Below are 18,929 nucleotides of genomic sequence, written 5' to 3'. Positions count from 1 at the left end.
GAAGTGCAGGCTTGTGCTTCTGGGTGAGGACTTGTAGGAAATAGCAGCTGGGCTTTAAACCAGTTCTGAGTAAAAATAATCTTCCTCATCTCAAAAACCAGCCACACCACTTTGGAAAATAGTTTGGCAATGTTTCAAAAAGTTAAACAGAAAACCACCGGGGCACCAGCAGTTCTACTCCTAGGTATCTACCGAAGAGAAATAAAAAGATGTGTCCCCACAAAGACTCCCACCTGGGTGTTCATAGGAGGTTTATTCGTCATAGTCCCAAACTGGAAACAACCTAAAGGTCTATGAACCAATGAATGGACAGAAGAAAAGAAGCAGGTGCATGCATTAGAGTACTTTTCAGCACCAAGAAGGAAGAAATTACTGACACATCCAATCATGACGTCAGAACCTCAGAAACCACACACAGGCAAGCACGTATTGTATGTACATGAAATAGCCGGAAAAGGCAAAGTGATGACAGAAACCAGATTAGTGGTTGTCTGAGGTTGGGACTGGGAACCGAGATCAACTGTAAGTGGACTTAGGGATCTTCTTACAGGAGATGAAACTATACTTAAACCGACTTAGGATGATAGTTGCATCACTTTGTAAAATTACTAAAAATACCTGAACCTCAACAGGAACTCTGCTATGTGTTTTTTATGCTATGTTAAACATAGGTTATCAGCAGCTTGGATAGAGTCTGACACTTAATGTTAACAGGAAAATGAAAGGTTCTGCTGGACCAATATTGAAACCTTTTAATTGAGCAAAATGGGAAGGAAAATCTATCCTAACATTCCTGACAGGCCTTGATTTATTTGTGACAATTATGTTTTGAAAGGCTCTGTCTCTCTATTTTAAAGGGAATTCAAGGAGTTCCCGTTGTGGCTCAGTGGTTAACGAATCCGACTAGGAACATGAGGTTTCGTGTTCGATCCCTGGCCTTGCTCAGTGGGTTAAGGATCCGGTGTTGCCATGAGCTGTGGTGTAGGTCGCAGACTCGGCTCAGATCCCAAGTTGTTGTGGCTCTGGCGTAGGCTGGTGGCTACAGCTCCAATTCCACCCCTAGCCATGTGCCACCGGTGCGGCCCTAGAAAAGATAAATAAATAAATAAATAAATAAATAAAAAGTTCAAGTTTCTAAAGCCATTTAAAAAAAACCATAATTACCTAGGCTTTTTCTTAGTAACGGTGCAATTCTTATTTCCTTTGTCTTTTCCTACTAGGACTTAGGATTGAAATAATTTGTTCCCTGAACAGCCATGTCTATCCCCAAGTGAACCGGTGACCACTGAATATTTCACTTTGGTTAGTAAAGAGGATTTGAGAAAATTGTTTTTTAAGCTTTCAGAGAAGCTTTTATTCCTTAAATGGCTAAAAGTTTCTGATGATATGAAGAAAGAGGGAAAACCTTCACAAGATAGCTTGGTCAGTGTGGGCTAAAATCCCGACTGTTTTTGAAAAAATACCTTCAAATTAATTTTAGCTTACAGGTACGGATAGAAGAAGAATAACTGTGTTACAAAAGTCCTTTTGAAAAATAGCTCTTTAGGAAGAACCCAAGAATCAAGACCTATGTGTGATCCTAGGTAGGTCTGATTAATTCTACTTTCCCTCTTTTCTCTCTGTACCCTGCAGACAGTATCTGCCTAAAAGAAGGGAACATATAAAAGGACCTAGAACAGCGACCACCAAGTAGGAAGCACTTTCATTAGGTTTTATTTATTCCAATGGAAATGCATGTTGGGAATAGTTTGTGTAGTGTTGATTTCCTTGGATTTTTTTTTTTCCTTTTGACTCACTCATTTCTTTTCAAGAAGCAGAATGAAAGCCATCGTATGTCTTGGTTTTTAGAAGAACAAAGCCTAAAAAAAAGGAAAAAAGGACAAAGCTCTCATCACCATCCACATTACCATCATTGACAACCAACACGTAAAAATGCAGGATGGTGCAGTGATTAAAAGAGTGGGAGCTGGGTCAGTCTACCTGGGTTTGAGTGTCAGCTCTGTCATTAGCAGTTCAGGTGACCTTGAACAACTCTCTTAGATTCCCTCAGCCTTGTCTTCATTAATAGATTGAGACTCATAGTTATACTTTTGTTAAAGGACAGAGATTAAATGTGACAGAGATTAGATTGTGAAAAGCACACTATAAAAATAGAGCCAAAATGATGACAATTACTAAGTATAGATGCATAGACTCTATATTGGAGTCTACCTCCATTCTTGACCAGCTAGCAATTTCTGTTTGCACTTGAATTCTAAATTTTATGTGACATTAGTCAGTTTGGAGTTGATAAAAGCTCAAATTTTCTTACTGGCAAATGGGGACTTCTAGTGTAGATTTTGTGAAAGGCAGATAAAGGTATTGTCTGATTATTCACTCCTTTGGATTTAAGGAGGTATGTGCAGTTGGCAGGTCCAAGGAAAATACTCGAGTTGGGCAATACTCACTTTCGTGTCTTTGAACCTCACTTAGCCATCTCTGGCTTCCCCTCCTCAACTTTGAAGCCTCCTCTCTAGATGTCTAGGCACAAATTTTAGGGTGTTTTGTTTTGTTTTTTTTTACACACAGAGTGTATAACTAATATTCCTTCAAACTTTCCAAGCTGGCAGGAGTTTGGACAGAACTCAGCAGAAATGAATCTGATTAGCATCCATGAGGACACATGTTTGATCCTTGGCCTCGCTCAGTGGGTTAATGATTCCAAGTTGCGGTGAGCTGTGGAATAGGTCTCAGACTCAGCTCACATCCTGCGTTGCTGTGGTTGTGGCATAGGCCAGCATCTACAACTCCAATTCCATCCCTATTCACAGGTTCAGCCCACCCAAAAAAAGGCTAACTTCCCAAGCTGTCACTTCTACCCACCTCCCCCCACACACTATGCTCACTCACAAACATCTCTCTAGCCTCCTGGTCTAAATCAGTGATGCTTTGCTGACCCCATCCCTGTCTTACCCCACATGAAACTTTACCTCTGCTGCAGCCTGGACTTTATATAAGTCTTACAGTCAGTTCATGGGTTTGAAAGCAAACTCATACTTTTAATTCATATTGGGACTTCAGTAACCAACATTTGCTTAATGTTTTACCTTGCTTTAACCCAAGGAATTGCTCCTTCCAATGAAGAAATGTAAGCCCTGAGGCAGGCAAGTTCCTGGGAACAATCCCCCTTGTAAATGGCTGACTCCTTGACCTAGAAGTAGAACTTTTAGGTATATGAAAATTACGGAAGGTGCCTCCCACCTCCAGACTCCTTTTACCTGATTCTAATATTGCATTTCTTTTTACTGGGACAGATGATTTAAAAACCCCTTCTTGGGTCCTGCCCACAGGGATACTGAGATTTTGATTCAAAGGGTTTAAGTGCAGTCTAGTTGTCTGTGTTTTCATCAGGTTTCTTTCTTTCTTTCTTTCTTTTTTCTTTTTTTTTCTTTTTTTTTTTGTCTTTTTGCCTTTTCTAGGGCCACTCCCATGGCATATAGAGGTTCCCAGGCTAGGGGTAGAGTTGGAGCTGTAGCCGCCAGCCTATGCCAGAGCCACAACAACTTGGGATCCAAGTCGAGTCTGCGACCTACGCCACAACTCAAGGCAACGCCGGATCCTTGACCCACTGAGAAACATGGCAGAGGTAAATGGGCTTAACTTTATAATGTGTAACTATTCTTTTGTTATTAATTGAGGAAGGGAATTATACCACTAGTCTCATCACTCAGAAGTACTGACCTCAAGAATGTAGGATGGAAAGAGGGCTTTGAGAGATGATCTTGTCCATAGGCAGACACACTGATATCTGCTTAGATGTAGGAGATGCTGTCCTATTTTTTCTTTTTCTCTTTTTATGGCCGACCTGTGGCACATGAAGGTTCCCAGACTTGGGGTCAAATTGGAGCCGCAGTTGCCAGCCTGCGCTATAGCCGTGGCAACACCAGATCCGAGCCGCATCTGTGACCAGTGCCAGGGCTTGTGGCAATGCCAGATCCTTAACCCACTGAGCAAGGCCAGGGATTGAGCCTGCATTCTCGTGGGTTCTTAACCTGCTGAGCCCCATTAGGAACTCCAAACTGTTCTTTTTTTTTTTTTTTTTTGTATTTTGTCATTTTAGGCGCGCACCCAAAGCATACGGAGGTTCCCAGGCTAGGGGTCGAATCGGAGCTGTAGCCGCTGGCCTACGCCAGAGCCACAGCAACGTGGGATCCGAGCCGCATCTGTGACCTACACCACAGCTCATGGCAACACCTGATCCTTAACCCACTGAGCAAAGCCAGGGATCGAACCCACAACCTCATGGTTTCTAGTCGGATTTGTTTCCACTGAAGCACGATGGGAACTCCCAAACTGTTCTATTTTTAAAGGCTCTCCGAGTTGGCAATAAAAATCTCATCTAATCATCCATTAATTCCCAGATCTGGATTTTCTTTCTCTTTTATTAGCTCTAAAATTTTTTTGGTGGATTTTATTAATTGTTTCAATATATAAGATCATGTTATCTGTGAATAGAGATAGTTTTATTTCTTGTCTTCCAATCTGAATGTCTTTTATTTCTTTTCTGTGCCAAATCACGCTAGTTAGAACTTCCAATACAGTGTTGAGTAGAAGTGGTGAAAACTTCATATTATCTTTTTCCCGATCTTAGGAGGAAAGCTTTGGAGTTCCCATTGTGGCGCAGTGGTTAACGAATCTGATAAGGAACCATGAGGTCGAGGGTTCGATCCCTGGCCTTGCTCAGTGGGTTAAGGATCCAGCATTGCTGTGAGCTGTGGTGTAGGTTGCAGACACGGCTCAGATCCAGTATTGCTGTGGCTCTGGCATAGGCCCGAGGCTACAGCTCTGATTCGACCCCCCAGCCTGGGAACCCCCCTATGCCACAGGAGTGGCCCTAGAAAAGGCAAAAAGACAAAAAATAAAGGAGGAAAGCTTTCATTGAGTATGGTGTTAGTTCTAAGTTTTTCATAGATGCAGCAGGAAGGTTTTTGTGTGTTCTTCCAGGGACAGTTCATTCATCTATTAGAAAATATATATGGTAGCCTATATACACTGGTCGGCACCTTGCATTTTTCACCTAACAATATAGCTTGGAGATCTTTCTAAATTAATACTTCAATAATTTCTTCATTAAAAAAAATGGCTGCTGGTTTTTCATCGTATGGATGTGCCATCCTGTATTTAATCAACCCTTTATTAAAGCATAATCTACTATCAGCAGAATTGGTCATATGAATTCCAAATCAGCAATCATTTATTTAATCTCTAATGTTTATTTAACCTCTGCTATTGTGTTGGGCACAATTAAAATTATCAAAAAAAAATAGGGTTTAAGTTTCACTCACCTCCTTTCCTGCTTTTGTCTTAGAAATACTGGAGCACACATACAAAAAGTTAACCTAACCCTATTTCTTCCAACTTTCTAAATTTCAAACACAAAAGTTGAAAGAATTGCACGAGGTAACTCGTAATAATTACCTAGATTAATCAATTGTTAACATTTTGCCATCTTTATCTATGATAATATGTTTATTTGTTCTGCTGAATCACGTGAAAGTAAGTTGCAGATTTCTGGCATTTCACCCCTAAAAATAAGGATATTCTCCTACTTAGCCACAATACTATATCATATAGAAACTTAACAGTTTATTTCTAAATATCATTAAATATCTGATCCATAGTCAGAGTTTTTTTATTTGTCTCCAAAATGTCTTTTTAGCGTCTTTTTTTCCTTTTTCTTAACTAAGATCCAGTCAGAGTCTACATAATTGTATTTTGATTGTTATCTCTCTTAAGTCTCTTTTATCTAGAACAGTTCCCATATCTTTTTTTTTTTTTTTAAATAACATTGACATTTTGAAGTGACTAAGCTAGTTGACTTTTAGAATGTCCCACATTCAGGCTTTTTCTGATTGTTTCCTTATGGTATTATTTACCCTGCCTTTTTTTTCCCCCAGTATTTTCTGTAAATTTAGAGGTTAATCCTAAAGTTTTGATTACATACAAGTTATCTTTGGGGCAACATTTAGTAAGTGAATATATATACTATTCCATGCTATCAGAAGACATATGATGTCAAGATATTCCCCTGTTAGTGATCCTAAGTTTGATCACTTCTTTTATGTACTATCTTTTGGAACTCTATTGAAAAGGTACATTTTCCACTTTATACTCTGAAATATTCACTTCTTTAATCATTAGACAATGTCAAAGACTTGGGTTTGGTGGAGAGGGAGTGAAAATCTATATGCTTCTTTTCTTCCTTATGTACTTCAATTCCAAATAGTGGTTGAGACAACTTTTAGGTACAAGTAGAAATTTAGTAGCAAGTACATGACAGTCTATAACTTGGAGTAGCGGAGGGTGATCAGCTCCTTACTTTGCAATCAATGGAAAGGTCATTGCATTAGAAATCAAAATCAGGGATCAAAGTTTCAGTCTCTAATATGCCACTAACTAGCCATGCGACCATCAATCATTTAACTTCTCTGGGTTCCAGTTTCTTCATCTATGATTCCAAATGGTCTTTAGCATTCCCAATGGCTCTTATTTCATGATACTATGGTTTCACTCCATTTCACTTAGTTAAAAATATTAGATCACATTTATTAGGTGCACAATATGGGAGCTTTTATTTCTCTCAAAAATTAAAACTCTTGCAGTTTTCCTGTCATGGCACAGTGGAAACGAATCCGACTAGGAACCATGAGGTTGCGGGCCTCACTCAATGAGTTAAGGATGTGGTGTTGCCATGAGCTGTGGTATAGGTCGCAGACATGGCTGGGATCCTGCACTGCTGTGGCTGTGGCATAGGCTGGCAGGTACAGCTCAAATTTGACCCCTAGCCTGGGAACCACCATATGCCACAGGTGCAAACTATAAAAAGACAAAAGAAGAAGAAGAAGGAGAAGGAGAAGGAGAAGAAGAAGAAAGAAGAAGAAGAAGAAGAAGAAGAAGAGGAAGAAGAGAAGAAAAGAATAGAAGAAGAGAGAAGGAAGAGAAGAAGAAGAAGAAGAAGAAGAAGAAGAAGAGAAGAAGAAGAAGAAGAAGAATGAAGAGAAGAAGAAGAAGAAGAAGAAGAAGAAGAAGAAGAAGAAGAAGAAGAAGAAGAGAAGAAGAAGAAGAAGAAGAAAATATGTCTCCATTAAAAAAAAAGGAAAAAAGAAAAAAAATTAAAACTCTTGGAATTTCATTTAATCCTATAATTAAGGAATGCCAACTTCATGTAGGTGCTCAATAAGTATCCTTGTGAATCAGGCTATTACTTTTGATGAGTGGACTTTTGTCTTTTTTTTTTTTTTTTTTGTCTTTTTGCCATTTCTTGGGCCGCTCCCATGGCATATGGAGTTTCCCAGGCTGGGGGTCAAATCAGAGCTGTAGCCACCAGCCTACACCACAGCCATGTAGGATCCGAGCCACATCTGCAACCTACACCACAGCTCATGGCAACGCTGGATCCTTAACCCACTGAGCAAGGCCAGGGATCGAACCTGCAACCTCATGGTTCCTAGTCAGATATGTTAACTACTGAGCCACGACGGGAACTCCTGGACTTTTGTCTTTATAATTATGTTTTATTTTATTTTTGCTGTTTCTTTTTGTTCTCCATGACCCCCAAAAATTGTTGGGCAGCTAGGTTGCTTTTTCTCCATCCTATAGATTGAATTATGTTCTTTCCCCAAATGTATCTGTTTAAATCCTAACCCCCCAGTAACTCAGAATGTGAACTTATTTGGAAATTAGGCTGTTGTAGACATAACTAGACAAGTTAAAATGAGGTCATTTAGAGTGGGCCTTAATCCAATATGACTTTCTTAAAAAGGGGAAATTTGGACAACAGAGACATACACAAGAGGAGAATGGCACGTAAAGGTGAAGGCAGAGATTGAAGTGATCAATCTATAAGCCGAGGAACAACAAAGATTGACAGCAAAGCACCAGAAGCCAGTGGAGGGACCTACAACAACTTCTCCCCCACAGCTTTCAGAAGGAACCATTTCTTAATCAAGATCAAGTCCTTATCTTGGACTCATAGCTTCCAGAATGGGGAGACAATACATTTCTTTCGTTTGACTTTTACATTTGATAGATCCCTTATCTGGTAATCATTTCCTTGAGAAATTATAATAGCCTGCAGGGAAAGTAATGAAATCACTGGCTTCTCTCTTGTGTAGACGTTAGAACCCTGACCAGGTTGAAAAAGTCTATTATTATTACTATTATTAATTTCTGCAAATTCTGTCTCAGACCAGACATATTTTCCGAACCATTCATAGGATACTTTGCAGTTGTTTTGTCTCTGGTAAATTTTGTGCATTTGTTCATGGGCATGTGTGTACTCTCAAGCATGTGTAGATAAATGCCACCCATATCCTTTCAATATATTTTGACTCCGGATACCAAGGAAACAGACTGGAACTCATTATTCTCTAACTGAATTTAAATATCTTAGCTGTTTCCACATATATATGGTCATATATCCAATACAAAAAGAAATTATAATCAGACTTTTGAGTGAAAATCTTAATAATTGCTCACACTTCCTATATGGATATACAGCAAGATACCAACTTTGGAATGATATACAAGGACCCAGTTAAGTAGAAAATTCCTCTGAAGAATATAGATGATCTGCTAACATTTTCCATTCATTTCTAAGTTTTGCTATAATCTTAGAATGTAGAGCTCTCAATACATGTTATACTTAAATAAGTTTAAAAAGCACATAGGTGCAAAAATGCTTTTGTTTGGCTCTGATGAGTGGTTTCAGAAAACTGTATGGGTCTAGTGATTTCAGAAAACTGTATGGATCTAGTGGTTTTATGAGCAGTTCTTCATCTATTCTGATGGTATAATTTGTTTGTTCCTCTTTGGAGAAATTTCCTCACTTGTGCCCTGATGATTACTGTGGTCCCTTCATTTATAAACTGCTATCGATCTTATCAATAATTGTAGAAGTTGTTAGTGCTAGCATGAATTTTTCAAATACAACCTTTCAAGGTCAACATTCTGACATGAGCCTTCATCAGTGATTGTTATTTAACAACAAAATCCCCTCTCAAAACTAACGAACAAGCTGGGCTTTTGTTTTTAAAATAATTTTAACCGTCCATGTCTTTTATTATGTACTACAGTAAGAACAGAGCATCTAAGGAAAGGGTTGATGGATATGAATAAAAAGGGAAAATAATGGGATTTTTTAAATATGTGTTGATGAGTAAAAGGTGAAGTTATATCTTCATTTCTGCAATCAATGCCCTGAGTAAACGTACGCAAAGTGCACTTATTTACCTAAAAAGAAGGTCATCTTACAAAAATACAGATTTAGAAATACTTCTGTGTTGCCAAAGGTAAAATGACTGGTGTTCAGTGAGAAACTTATGGTCATCCTAAAGACTCCTGTGGTTCCAATTAGTCTAGATGCCACAAGGTCATGACAAAACTCTTGCACTTGTGGTTGAAGTTAGAGTGGTTTACTTAGGTACATGGTGTGGGGTGAACTGTCATTACCCAGATGTTAAACACAAGTCTCAACTTCTTCCAGGGTAGAGAAAAAACAGAGACTTCAGAGTCTCTTCTTTGATTCACAGTGTTAAAAAAAAGTGGAAACCCAGATGAGCCCAAAATCCATAGCTTTGACACTATTAGCCTAAAATATTGCCTTCCCCCAGTCTCATGGAAGTTCAAATGAACACCAGAGGAGGTGTTTATCTAGGGGTAAAATTTGATCCATAAAAATTTTCCTTTAGGGTGGCTTCTGAAGTGATCAGCCCTTATCTTACAAATGATTCCCAAGATGACTTCATAGCCCATGATTTCTCTTTTCAACTATGCGTCCTAAGAGCCTAACTTCAGGCGTTCCGCTTTCAAACTCCAAAGAGATATAAGCAGGCCTGTGAATTCTGTCACTAACTTGATAATAGCTGATGATCACATTTAATCTGAATCAGGCTTTTCTAATAATGATACAGCATTTATGTTTGGCTTAAAAAATGACATGTTTTTAAAATGCCAGTGTAGGAGAGACGGGATTAAGGTAGCGAAATAGAGGGACTGGAGCTTATGTTCTCTCATAAAAACAATGAAATTACAACCAAATGTGGAACAACCTTCAATCAGTTGGGTTGGAAACTTTCAAAAAGATATCCTACTCCAGAAGACAAAAAGGAGGCCACATCAAGAGTAGGAGGGGCGATTACCCAATATAAGTAACCCCTTACCTGCTGTGTGGGAAGCCCACAGACTGGAAAGTAATACACAGAGACTCACTTACAGGAGTGAGAGTTCTGAGCCCCGCATCGGGTCCCCATGGCTGGAGATCTGGCAATGGGAGAAAGAGCCCCCAGAGCATCTGGCATGGAAGGCCAGTGGGGCTTGTGTGTGGGAGCTCCATGGGACTGACTGGAGACCCCATTTTTGAAAGATGCACACAGGCTTTCATGTGCACTGGGTCCCAGGGCAAAGCAGAGGCTCCATAGGAAACTGGGTCAGATTTGACTGCAATTCTTGGAGGTCTCCTGGGAAAACAGGAGGTGACAGTGGCTTGTTGTGAGGGAAGGACATTGAAGGCAAAGCTCTCAGAAATATTCTTCAGTGTGTGTTCCTCTAGAGGGAAAATCTGGCCCCACCCATCAGCCCTGAGAAGTCCCAGGCCAAACAATAATCCAGGTGGGATCACAGCCCCACCCATCAGTAAACTGGCTGCCTAAAGACCCCCCAAACACACAGCCACCTCTAATCTCACCCAGAGACAAAGCCCCACCCAACAGAGGGATAGGAATCAGCCCCTCCTACCAGGGGGCAGACACCAGTCCCTCCCATCAGGAAGCCTACAGCAAGCCCCCGTACCAACTTCAGCCACAAGGGGGGCAGACACCAGAAGCAAGAGAGGCTACAACTCTATTGTCTGCAAAAAGGACACCACACCAAAAACCTATAGAAATGAAAAGGCAGAGAACTATAATGCAGATAAGGGAGCAAGAAAAAAAACAGGAAAAAGCTGAGTGATCTAGAGATTATCAGCCTCCAGGAAAAAGACTTTAGACTGATGATGCTGAAGATGATGTAAGACATTAGAAATAAACTGGAGGCAAAGACTGATAATTTACAGTAAACACTGAGCAAAGAAATACAAGATTTAAAACTTAAGCAAGCAGAGATGCAAAATACAATAACTGAAATAAAAATGCTGGTGTGTGGAGTTCCCATCATGGCTCAGCAGTTAATATGAATCTGACTAGGAACCATGAAGTTGTGGGTTCAATCCCTGGCCTTGCTCAGTGGGTTAAGGATCCAGTGTTGCCGTGAGCTGTGGTGTAGGTTGCAGACATGGCTCGGATCCCGCGTTGCTGTGGCTCTGGTATAGGCTGGCGGTTACAGCTCTGATTAACCCCTAGCCTGGGAACCTCCATATGCCACCGGTGCAGCCCTAGAAAAAGTGAAAAGACAAAAAATAATAGTAATAATAATAAAAATGCTGGTGTGTTATTGATCTCTTTTCATATCTGTCTGTTCAGATTATTTAAGATATCCATCAGTGTGTCTTGAACATTGTTCCACTTATTTTTTTACCCAGATCCAACTGCTTCTACGAAAACCTATGCTAAATTGGGTTTTCTTTTTGTTGTTGTTGTTGTAGTCTTTTTAGGGCCACATGTGTGGCACATGGAAGTTCCCAGGCTAGGGTCAAATCAGAGCTGTAGCTCCTGGCCTACACCACAGCTCATGGCAATGCAGGATCCTTAACCCACTGAGCAGGGCCAGGGATCAAACCCACATCCTCATGGATACTAGTCAGGTTCATCACTTCTGAGCCACAATGGACACTCCCTAAATTGGATTTTTGAATTTTGATAGTGAGTTTCTCAAAGTTCATATATCTGGCAAACAATTATCTTACTATTTACTAATCCATTTCCTTTGCTATTTTCTGGAAAGTGTGGGCTGCCAGGCTCAGTGCAACTTTATAAACATGGGGAAAGATTGACTGTTTAATGTAGTTAATTATTCCTCTTTTGTTCACAATAACCGTCTGTCTTAAAACACCCCAAGACCCCTGAGTTTAGACTTTCTCCTAAACCCTCCAGTGTTATCAGGTGTACAAGGGCTTAGGAAGACAATTGTTGATAAAATACTAGCTAGTGCCTCAAAGACCCATAACCACATTCTTCTTCTGACCCAACCATAGGAGAGGGCAAAGGTGGGAGATTTCCTTTCTATCTCCTCACCCGAGGATGTATATCCACTCTTCTCTTTAAGGGTTGGGTGGTATTTACAGTAGATGTGTGTATACACCCTCCTTAGCCTGGTGCGAATTGTCCAAATGACTCCCCCTTCCTTCAAACCTCAACTTGAATATTCCTTCTCCTAGGAAGCCTTTCTTGATGGCTCAAGATGGGGCATGGGTCCGGGATGCCCCTTTGCACAACTGCAGGGATGGTGTTCACATTGTGTTTTAAGTGGATGGTGCTTCCTGTAGTTAAGGCAGTGAGTCCGTCCTCTCCATGTGCCCCTCTTCCCTGCTACCTCTTCCACTGACTTGACTCTGCTGAACCAGACCTGTTTGCTGGTTTCCTCAAGGGCAGGGACTCTATCTCATATAGTTGAACCTGACAGAATATGTGCTCAGGAAAGGCTCAATTGAGTTGCTAAATTGTGTGGCTCTGGTCCTGTATTCCCTGATGTCCAGATATGATCAGGCAGTGGCCAACAGTTTTTTTTGTTTGTTTTTTTTTAGGGCCACACCCACAGCATTGGGAAATTAACAGGCTAGGGGTCAAATCAGAGCTGCAGCTCCCAGCCTATGCCATAGCCACAGCAACATGGGATCTGAGCCATGTCTAAGACCTACACCACAGCTCATAGCAACGCTGGATCTGTAACCCACTCTGCAAGTCCAGGGATTGAGCCTGCATCCTCATGGATACTAGTCGGGCTCTTAACCCACAGAGCCACAATGGGAACTCCGAGTTACCATAGTCATGTTAAGGAAAAGGAGTGCTACTAAACCCATTAGGTGGAGTCTCCCTGTTCCTTGTTATTTATGAGTGTTACCTCCTTCCAGGCCTTAGAACCCTGTGTATCTTCTGAGAGAACAGGGTGAGGGTGGAGGGGAGTGAGTGGCTGAATAAACCCAGGTGCTCCAGCCTTGGTTCGTGCCATGGATTTTTAAGAAAGCCTGTCCACCCCCTCCCACACCCTTTCTCTTTTCTGAGGTACACCTGTCAGTCCTAAATTTGGTTTTTAGTGGCAGAGGGTTATATATTCATTAAGGCCTGATTTGTTATTTTGTTAATTTAATATTTTATGAGTATATAAGTATTTATGGAAGTATCAAAGTCTTTGAAATGAAGAAAATTGGTTCTGCTTTGTAGAAAACAAATCCTTCTGCTGTAGTACATTTCTCTATTAAAAAAAAAGAAAGAAAAACTGATTTTCAGAGTCCTGCCAACAACACTCTAAATGTAAGTGCTAGATTTGCAAATAGGCTTATATTCATATTTAGAGAATATGCATATTCAGAGACATATTATTCAGGAAATATCTGGTTATCTTCAGACTTAGTAAAACTTATGGCTAAAAATAAGAGGGGTAAAATATAAATAGTGGGGAAAGTGAGGGAGGATGAACAGCAGCCATTACAAGAATAGAATAGAGAGGAAGAGGAGAGGAGAACTGTGTGTTATTTTCTGTTTTGGTTTATATCTTCACCACCACTTGAAATTCAATTCAATTTAACAAACATTACCTGCGTTCCCAGCATGCAGAGGGCCAGAAGATGCAATATCAGCCTCCAAGTTGTTTGAGTTGAGCAGACACAATATAATGACTGACTCCCCAGCATTCTCTCTTCCACGTTCTAAAGCCATCATGAAGTGTAGGGATTGGACTCAGTCACCAAAGAATGCTTCCAACACCCAAGCCTAAGCCTGCAGAGCATTCCTCAGGCCACAGTGGTTGGTTCAGGAATGACTGTGTGACCCAGTTCAGTCCAATGAGACACAAAAGGCCATTTTCTGAGGGCTCCCAGGAGAGTTTCCTGGTTCCTACAACAGAGAATAGATGGTAGGATACTTTTTACAGAGCCCCAATTGGGTATGAATAGGAGACCCACAAGCACTGCAGCCTCTGGTTGTTTGTCTGAGGATGAAAGTTGTGAAAAAAGATCAAGAGAGACAATAAAATCTCAGAGAAATGGATGGAGAAGCCTGATCAGGCCTTGCCTGAATTTGCACTAATACTTAATTTAATTTTAACTCTATGAGTCAATGGATCTTTTTTATTGTTTAGGGCAATTTGAGTTGGCTTTTTTTGTTCTAACGGGTGCAGTCAGTAAACCCGCTGAGATTTTTGACACTTGTCAGAATCTGAAAAATGACGTAGAGTTTATGCTGAAGAGCAAAGCAGAGTCCATCAGGGAAAAGAATCTCGTTACTAGTCGTTGTAGAGTGCAATACGATGAATATTATCAATTAGAAATTAAACTCGCCCAGCAGAACAAATAGCCAACATTAAATAAGGGAAACCTAAGTTAGAAATGAATCATGGAATTTGAGAGTTAAAAGAGACCTCAAAGCTTAGATCGGAAACCCCCTAGATTTCCTGTGCACAAATAGGCCCTGAGAGGCTAAGGAACTTGCCGCAAGTCACTGAGCTGAGTTGAGCAAGGTTGAGAACCCGGTTTTCTTGAATTCCAAATGGGGTTCTTTCTGCTGCATTACACATAGTTTCCTCTCTAAAGATAGGAAAAGAAATAGGAAAATGGTATTTTAAAATGTCAGCATAGGAAAAAGAGTGGGGGAAATACTGCATTTTCATTTAACGGGGATTTAGGAAGCTCATAATAGAAATGTTGGATATTTTGTTTTTAAATAAGACCATGGCCTTTACTAAAAGGTTGAGCATATGCTACCGTGTGGAACCACCTGGGGTGGCACCGTTGCCAAGCACCCCACCTAAAGCAAGGCAGCGTTCAATCCATTCTCACCCTGAACCCATGACCCACCCCACCTGACCCCTGCTCCAGATTGTCAGTCATCTGGCTGTCACAATGCTTAGACTATGCATTCTTTTACAAGGTAAAACAAAAATCACTTCATAAAGGGTCAAGACAATAGTGTGTTCAGCCTGATGTCTGCCTCAACATTCCCACTAAGGGATGTTATTCTCCCTTTATTCTTCATACATGTTAAGTGAGGTAGGAGATTCAAGTAGAACTGCATGATGCTAAAACTGCAATCAAATGGATCTCTGGAGTTAGAACTGGGTTCTGGTCTCAGGTTATATTTTAGTTGCTTTACCATCTTAAACATGTTTAATCTCTGAGTTTCCTTTTCCTTGTCTGTTAAACTAACAACTGCCCAGAGTTCCCGTCGTGGCTCAGTGGTTAACGAATCCAACTAGGAACCATGAGGTTGTGGGTTCCATCCCTGGCCTTGCTCACTGGGTTAAGGATACTGAATTGCCGTGAGCTGTGGTGTAGGTTGCAGACATGGCTCGGATCCCGAGTTGCTGTGGCTCTGGCGTAGGCCAGCAGCTACAGCTCTGATTATAGTCCTAGCCTGAGAACCTCCAGATGCCGCTGGAGCGGCCCAAGAGATGGCAAAAAAAGACAAAAATAAAAAATAAAATAAACTAACAGTGCCCTGCCTCCCTTACAAAGTTGCTCTGAAGTTCAAAAAAGCTAAGAATTCCCTTAGCTCAGTGGGTTATTGTCTGGTCTTGTCACTGCTGTGGTGCACGTTTGATCCCTGGCCTAGGAACTTCCACACACCATGGGTAGGGCCAAAAAAATGTGAAAAGCAGAGGGTGGATTTTACATCCTTTCATGACCTTCAATTTAAAGGTTAGGGAGCTGGGAGCAGCTGAATGACTTCCCCAGGTCTGTTCATGGCAGGTAGACAAGCCTCTTCCTGAGAATGGTAAGATTTGACCTCCAGTAGAGAATTCATAATTACACTCAAAACAGCCACAAAATTTTCTAGATTTATTCCACTCCCGCCCAACGAAACTATATATGAACACTGGATTCTACCATTAGTCTTAAAATGTTGCCCCAAATGTAATAAAGCATTATATAAAATGCCAAGAGATATCAGTATGAACAATCTAGCAGAATGAAGCCCATTTTAAAATCACTTTCCAATACTGTTTTTTGCTTTCTAGTTAAAGAAAAGAAAAACAGGCAGCAAATGATTAGGAAGTTCGTGAAGGAAATGGAAAGTATTTGCTGTGGACTTGCCTTCATAAGTACAGACACGCAGTAAGTCATTCTCTTCTTTAGACCTTTCCTGAATTCTCCATTTCCCTGAGTTTGTGAGGCATGCAACTTGAATACTTGAAGTATCTACTTATCAAGTCTCCTGGCTTCACAAGTTAGGTGAGCAATGTCTTTCCTCAGCCAGAAGGACTCTGAGATCTTATGATCGACCATACTGACACCCTGTTTTATTTGTTTGTCTGCTTGCTGCTTTCACAGAGGAATTAGAAGCCATTTATATAAATATATGCTCTGTCCAAGAATAACATAAAGTGAAGCGAGTTTGGGGGAAAAAAAGAAAAAATATGGATAAGGAAATGCGGTGAACTGCCATATATATATATCCAATAGCCCACCTCATTTGCCAGCAGTGAGGGGAAAAAAGAAAAGGGGGAGGCGGGAAGACTCTAGCTTTCTAGATGCCAAAGGAAAGACAAATCTTTGCTACCTGGTGATGGCCATTTGGTTTATACTCAGCAGCCTGTTACGGGCTAGAGCGAAGAGGCAGAAGGCAGGCTTGGCTTATAGTCAAGGCAGCATACTCTTTTGGAGTCACACTAGTGAAAGCATTAAATTGCACCCTGAACTCTAAATATTCACTTTTAAAACATCCATCTGTCATCCACCCACGAGCCCAGTGGAGTGGCTGCTTAACTTCTCCCGTGAATACCCGATCTACAGATTCGCCTACCCCAAGCAAAGTGGGTAATAATCTAAATTCAAAGGCTGCAGTTTTCTCTCTTGAAAGCCACTTAAGAGTCTGCTGCCCTTGGTGATTCGCTGCCCCAGGCAACTGCTCGTTTCATCCCTGTTCTTTTCCCAGCCGGAGTCATTGTTCCAACTTTATTTGCAGCAGTTAAATGCTTCTCAGCTACCCAGAAGCCTATTCCCAGATCTGGCTCATTAGTCAAGTCTGGTTTTTCACTAATCAATTATATTCTTTTGTAAACTAGCTAATCTGAAGAAAAGTGAGTTAGCTAATTTGAAAAAAAAAAAAAATCAACTGTTTAAATCGTTGTGATATAATGTTTTCAGAGAAAGCACTTCCCTAAATTAGAGTTGAGATGTATATGTGAATGATACACATGTGGTTGTGGACATTTGGGAGCATCTTTATCCTTGTGGGGACAGGATCCCCAGAGGGCCTTCTCTGTTACCTTTTTGTTATCTTTGTTACCTTTTTGACAGCTGTGCTTTGTGACCAACCTCATTCCTAGTTGAAAGAAAGATCTGCGAAGTGACAGGGCCATAGATGTGTGAGGGAGGGGAGACTGAGACTTGGAAAGTAGGTAAAGAATGGGCAGTACCATTTGGGCAGTTTGATTGAGTTGTGTCTGTAACCATTACTTTGTGATCATTTTTATCGCCATCTGCCTTACTAATAGTGTTTTAAAAACTAGGGGCTTGATTCAGTCCTTGCACAGTGTTTGTTTTAAACTATTTGGTCTATCTAACAACTGGTGAGAAATTACCAGAACCTCTCAGAGAAAAATCTTTAATTCATTTACACAGACTTGAATGTTGCGATTGCATGAGCATATCATCACTTTTATTTTAGTCACAGTTTTCTTCTCTTGTTTGGATCTGCTGTTTGACTTTTTGCCTTGCCAACCCTGATTCAACTGTCTTCAAAGATGTCTTTAGCTATCATTAAAAAAATCAGCTCTCTTTTCTTTGGATAATTCTGCAACCCAGAGAATTAAAACAACATTGTCTAGTTGTGCCATTGACTCACGTGCAGTCTTTGGAGAAGTAAATCATTTTCATGTGACTTAGGTTTTTAGCTGATTAGGTTTTTAGCACGGTTTCCATGAGCATATACTCTTTGGAGAGTAGATGTAGTTCTGTCTGTTTTTAGGTCCTATTCTTTATAATACAGAATGTGAAGGATGTAGAAAGGTTGTAAATTATTGAAATTCTCTGCCTTTAAAAATGCATTTTAGATTCAAGATTTCTCTTTTGAATAGTATAGTTTAGGAAGAGAAACTATAAATCTATAAAAACTGATATCTATTAGAGTATTTTTGATGGAATCTAATTTTTTTTCTTGTCCACCTCTTGTCACAAAGTCACAAATGAGAAGTAACAATTATAATGAAAGCAGAAGTACCAAAGAGTGACTCTTCTAGTTTTAGAGTAGGTTGTACTACCTGGTATTTTTCCTCATCTGAGCATGTCAAATGTCAGTGGAAATCTCAGTGCCTCTCTGAGGTAGATAATTTTATGTTATTTTATAGATAAGGATAATGATTTACTGAGAGGTTGATTAAGTCCTGGTGTCATGTCACCATGCCACAAAGTAAGATTTTAAAGCTCGAATTCAAGGATTGAAATTCTGATTTGCTACCAAACCCATCAGTAGAGATTCCCAGGTTTTGACACCAAGATATGTTTATGTGACACAAGGATATGTGGGTTGACTGGATCACCTTTTTCTCCATCTCTCAGCTCCTCTCTCCACTTAATCAAATACAACGTAGGCTTGAAAACCAGAGCTGTCATGCTTTCCCCAAATTTTCATCTTTAAAACAGGAGTTATAATACAAATACTTACCTCATACAGGTGATTTGGGGAGGAAAGGAGAATATGTACAAGATTTATTATAGACACTAGCACTTAGTATGTATTCAATAAATGTTAACTACTCATCATTGGGATCAGCTCATAGAAGAAAGAAATGGAGGACTTCAA

At 40.3% G+C, this 18,929-nt stretch overlaps 1 long non-coding RNA gene across 1 annotated transcript in view; it reads left to right on the top strand.

Annotated features, from left to right (window-relative positions):
• The window catches only part of LOC125127063 (uncharacterized), a 121,710-nt gene that overhangs the window by 5,048 nt on the left and 97,733 nt on the right, over positions 1 to 18,929 (top strand). Inside the window, exon 2 of the long non-coding RNA XR_007134856.1 lies at positions 16,144 to 16,240. This is a non-coding gene — a long non-coding RNA (uncharacterized LOC125127063). The remainder of the gene's footprint in view (positions 1 to 16,143; positions 16,241 to 18,929) is intronic.

The sequence above is a fragment of the Phacochoerus africanus genome, chromosome 1 (assembly GCF_016906955.1).
Source record: "Phacochoerus africanus isolate WHEZ1 chromosome 1, ROS_Pafr_v1, whole genome shotgun sequence".
In the NCBI taxonomy this organism is placed as follows: domain Eukaryota; kingdom Metazoa; phylum Chordata; class Mammalia; order Artiodactyla; family Suidae; genus Phacochoerus; species Phacochoerus africanus.
Note: the sequence above shows the minus strand (reverse complement) of the source record. Positions and strands in the feature narration are given on the sequence as shown.